The sequence below is a fragment of the Schistocerca piceifrons genome, unplaced genomic scaffold (genome assembly GCF_021461385.2).
Source record: "Schistocerca piceifrons isolate TAMUIC-IGC-003096 unplaced genomic scaffold, iqSchPice1.1 HiC_scaffold_936, whole genome shotgun sequence".
NCBI lineage: Eukaryota > Metazoa > Arthropoda > Insecta > Orthoptera > Acrididae > Schistocerca > Schistocerca piceifrons.
The window spans coordinates 4,286,385-4,291,384 of record NW_025729208.1 but is presented as its reverse complement, the minus strand read 5'-3'; the positions used below and the strand labels follow the sequence as shown (position 1 = coordinate 4,291,384).

The 5,000-nt window shown below is 53.9% G+C and overlaps 1 non-coding gene across 1 annotated transcript in view; it reads left to right on the top strand.

The window, feature by feature from the left end:
- The first annotated feature begins 3,947 nt into the window (after window positions 1-3,947).
- The window catches only part of LOC124772178, a 1,909-nt gene continuing 856 nt past the window's right edge, over window positions 3,948-5,000 (top strand). Inside the window, exon 1 of the ribosomal RNA XR_007013846.1 lies at window positions 3,948-5,000. This exon is cut by the window's right edge and continues 856 nt beyond it. This is a non-coding gene — a ribosomal RNA (small subunit ribosomal RNA).

Genomic DNA, 5,000 nt, shown 5'->3' with positions numbered 1-5,000 from the left:
GCACCAACACCCACACATGTCCTATACAACGGTGCACCCAACATCACAATAGTACCTCCTGTCACAGCGCACAAACAATGACATGAGTCAAAGACACAGGTCTGACACAAGCATAGAATTGGAGCGCCGCCTCTAATAAGCCAAAGGTGCATCCTGACGTGACAAATCTCATCATGTCACAAGCATTCACTTACTATAATCACTATCAACGAACCTGCCGCCCCGCCCCCCCCCCCCCCCCCACACCTTTCCTTACAACAACGTGTAACCTAACCTAACCCATGTTGTACCTTAACCTAACCCATGTTGTACCTTAACCTAACCCATGTTGTGCCTTAACCTAACCCATGTTGTGCCTTAACCTAACCCATGTTGTCCCCTAACCTAACCCAAGTTGTCCCCTAACCTAACCCATGTTGTCCCTTAACCTAACCCATGTTGTGCCTTAACCTAACCCATGTTGTGCCTTAACCTAACCCATGTTGTCCCCTAACCTAACCCATGTTGTCCCCTAACCTAACCCATGTTGTGCCTTAACCTAACCCATGTTGTCCCCTAACCTAACCCATGTTGTGCCTTAACCTAACCCATGTTGTCCCCTAACCTAACCCATGTTGTCCCCTAACCTAACCCATGTTGTCCCCTAACCTAACCCATGTTGTGCCTTAACCTAACCCATGTTGTGCCTTAACCTAACCCATGTTGTCCCCTAACCTAACCCAAGTTGTCCCCTAACCTAACCCATGTTGTCCCCTAACCTAACCCATGTTGTGCCTTAACCTAACCCATGTTGTGCCTTAACCTAACCCATGTTGTGCCTTAACCTAACCCATGTTGTCCCCTAACCTAACCCATGTTGTCCCCTAACCTAACCCATGTTGTGCCTTAACCTAACCCATGTTGTCCCCTAACCTAACCCATGTTGTGCCTTAACCTAACCCATGTTGTCCCCTAACCTAACCCATGTTGTCCCCTAACCTAACCCATGTTGTCCCCTAACCTAACCCATGTTGTGCCTTAACCTAACCCATGTTGTGCCTTAACCTAACCCATGTTGTCCCCTAACCTAACCCATGTTGTCCCCTAACCTAACCCATGTTGTCCCCTAACCTAACCCATGTTGTCCCCTAACCTAACCCATGTTGTCCCCTAACCTAACCCATGTTGTCCCCTAACCTAACCCATGTTGTCCCCTAACCTAACCCATGTTGTCCCCTAACCTAACCCATGTTGTCCCCTAACCTAACCCATGTTGTCCCCTAACCTAACCCATGTTGTGCCCTAACCTAACCCATGTTGTGCCCTAACCTAACCCATGTTGTGCCCTAACCTAACCCATGTTGTGCCTTAACCTAACCCATGTTGTCCCCTAACCTAACCCATGTTGTCCCCTAACCTAACCCATGTTGTCCCCTAACCTAACCCATGTTGTCCCCTAACCTAACCCATGTTGTCCCCTAACCTAACCCATGTTGTGCCTTAACCTAACCCATGTTGTCCCCTAACCTAACCCATGTTGTCCCCTAACCTAACCCATGTTGTCCCCTAACCTAACCCATGTTGTCCCCTAACCTAACCCATGTTGTCCCCTAACCTAACCCATGTTGTCCCCTAACCTAACCCATGTTGTCCCCTAACCTAACCCATGTTGTCCCCTAACCTAACCCATGTTGTGCCCTAACCTAACCCATGTTGTCCCCTAACCTAACCCATGTTGTGCCTTAACCTAACCCATGTTGTGCCTTAACCTAACCCATGTTGTCCCCTAACCTAACCCATGTTGTCCCCTAACCTAACCCATGTTGTGCCTTAACCTAACCCATGTTGTGCCGTAACCTAACCCATGTTGTGCCTTAACCTAACCCATGTTGTGCCTTAACCTAACCCATGTTGTGCCTTAACCTAACCCATGTTGTGCCTTAACCTAACCCATGTTGTGCCTTAACCTAACCCACGTTGTCCCCTAACGTAACCCACGTTGTCCCCTAACGTAACCCACGTTGTCCCCTAACGTAACCCACGTTGTCCCCTAACGTAACCCACGTTGTCCCCTAACGTAACCCACGTTGTCCCCTAACGTAACCCACGTTGTCCCCTAACGTAACCCACGTTGTCGCCTATCGTAACCCACGTTGTCGCCTAAACCTGCTCTGTAATTGTTATACGACTCGTTCAATTAGTGTAGTGTTGCCCACCCGCAACCCTCGCAATATAGTTCGCTACTCGCACTGCCCGCTCCCCTGTGTATCGCTTCATGTTAAACACCTTGCAAGTCTTGCTGACTTTCCACATGCTCCTGCTGTACACTGTAATGTGGATGGCAGCAGGGCGTACATGCCGCCCCCCCCCCCCCCCCACCTCTCCCCACGTCCCCACCTTGCCCCCTGCCTTCGCAAGGTGGTTGGTGACAAGTTTGCATGTTCAATGCCCTTCGCATGCGACGTACGCAGGCTACGTTGTGGTGCGGCCTGTGTCAACTGTCCGCTGATGTCGTACGCGTGAACCACAATCTGTACTGCACATTCGTCCTTATGTACTGAATGATACATCGTGGCACATGTGTGACCGTACAACGACTGCGCCCAAAAACGGCGGACCATACAGTGCAAATATTGTGCACGCAGCTACGTGTCGTCTCCCTATGAGAGCTGGATTGCAGTGTGGTACGCCATAGAGACGTGTGGGAGGAACGGACGCCGTGGATGGCGATCAGCATGAGCTGTCTGTTGATGTATTCGGACCTAGTCGTCTCTCCTCACACACCGTGATGGCATGGTGCAGCGCGTTCCATATCTGCGACATGCTACAGAAGCCGGTTGACAGTCGTTCGAGCAATGGACATCGCATACGTACGGGGGCCACCTTCCACGTATTGTCTAGGCGTGCACATTTTGTTGCGTGTATGTGGGCAGACGTAGTGTGGCGTGACACCTGACACAGGCATGCAATAATGGTTGAAGTTGCAAATGGCGATGGACGCCTACGTTTTCTGGTGAAGTTACGCAAATGAAGAAATGGTAACCCGTTGTGGTGCGGTTGTTCTCGCTAGGGGTGAATCGGTGATGGCGACGATAGGTTGAGGTACTAACCGGTTGTTCCAGCGATACCCACCATGCCGACGAAACTGAACGGCATCTGGGTGTGAAGCGATACGCGGCGGTGGCTGGGTGGGACCGTCCCCGGCCGGTGAGGGGGCGCCTCCCGGCGTGCTGGCCGCGCGGTGCGTGGGCGCACGCGCTACAGCCGGCTGGTGGGGGCGGCCAGTGGCAGGCGCGCCGGCCGACGGACGCGGCAGGCGTCGCAGCTGCGCGCCGGCGCACCCTGCGCGCGGCGCCGTGCGGCCAAAGTAGGTCCTCGCGGGCCCGGTGCGAAGCGCGGTGGACATCTGCAGTGTGCTGGTCCGATTGAGGACTGTGTGCGTTGAGGATGCGCCGCCGCCCGGCGCTCGGCGCCGCGACGCCGTCTGCTGCTCGGTCGCCCCAGCGGTTCTCGCTGGTGGTTTGTATCGCAGCTGTGCGGATGTGTTGGCGTGTGCGCTGTGCTGGGAGAGTTCGCTTCGGCACCCAAGTGGGGCTTTTGTCCTTCTGTGGCGCTGGCGTTGGAGCTGCCGGTCACCGTAGGTGGCGCGTGTTGTCTCCCGCCGGCAATGCCACGACAGCACGCTCCCGGGCCTCTGTCGGCAGCGGCAAGCTCAGTTGGGAGCACGGGTGGTCGCACCGAAAGCGTCTACTCGCCTAACTCCGGGCGATTGCGCCTCTCTCGAACCCGACCAAGTACTTGGGACGGCGCTGCGCGCCGCCGGGACCTGAGAGGGTTTCGAGGTGTATTGTGCAGGGGAGCTCAGCCTCCTCCTGTTTGCAGAATGATTGAGCGGACGCTTGCGTGTTCGCGCGGGCCCCCGGGACACACTCCCGGGCGGCCGGCTGCTCAGCTCTAGTTGACGCAGCTCCCTGGTTGATCCTGCCAGTAGTCATATGCTTGTCTCAAAGATTAAGCCATGCATGTCTCAGTACAAGCCGCATTAAGGTGAAACCGCGAATGGCTCATTAAATCAGTTATGGTTCCTTAGATCGTACCCACGTTACTTGGATAACTGTGGTAATTCTAGAGCTAATACATGCAAACAGAGTCCCGACCAGAGATGGAAGGGACGCTTTTATTAGATCAAAACCAATCGGTCGGCTCGTCCGGTCCGTTTGCCTTGGTGACTCTGAATAACTTTGGGCTGATCGCACGGTCCTCGTACCGGCGACGCATCTTTCAAATGTCTGCCTTATCAACTGTCGATGGTAGGTTCTGCGCCTACCATGGTTGTAACGGGTAACGGGGAATCAGGGTTCGATTCCGGAGAGGGAGCCTGAGAAACGGCTACCACATCCAAGGAAGGCAGCAGGCGCGCAAATTACCCACTCCCGGCACGGGGAGGTAGTGACGAAAAATAACGATACGGGACTCATCCGAGGCCCCGTAATCGGAATGAGTACACTTTAAATCCTTTAACGAGTATCTATTGGAGGGCAAGTCTGGTGCCAGCAGCCGCGGTAATTCCAGCTCCAATAGCGTATATTAAAGTTGTTGCGGTTAAAAAGCTCGTAGTTGGATTTGTGTCCCACGCTGTTGGTTCACCGCCCGTCGGTGTTTAACTGGCATGTATCGTGGGACGTCCTGCCGGTGGGGCGAGCCGAAGGCGTGCGACCGCCCCGTGCGTGCTCGTGCGTCCCGAGGCGGACCCCGTTGAAATCCTACCAGGGTGCTCTTTATTGAGTGTCTCGGTGGGCCGGCACGTTTACTTTGAACAAATTAGAGTGCTTAAAGCAGGCAAGCCCGCCTGAATACTGTGTGCATGGAATAATGGAATAGGACCTCGGTTCTATTTTGTTGGTTTTCGGAACCCGAGGTAATGATTAATAGGGACAGGCGGGGGCATTCGTATTGCGACGTTAGAGGTGAAATTCTTGGATCGTCGCAAGACGAACAGAAGCGAAAGCATTTGCCAAGTA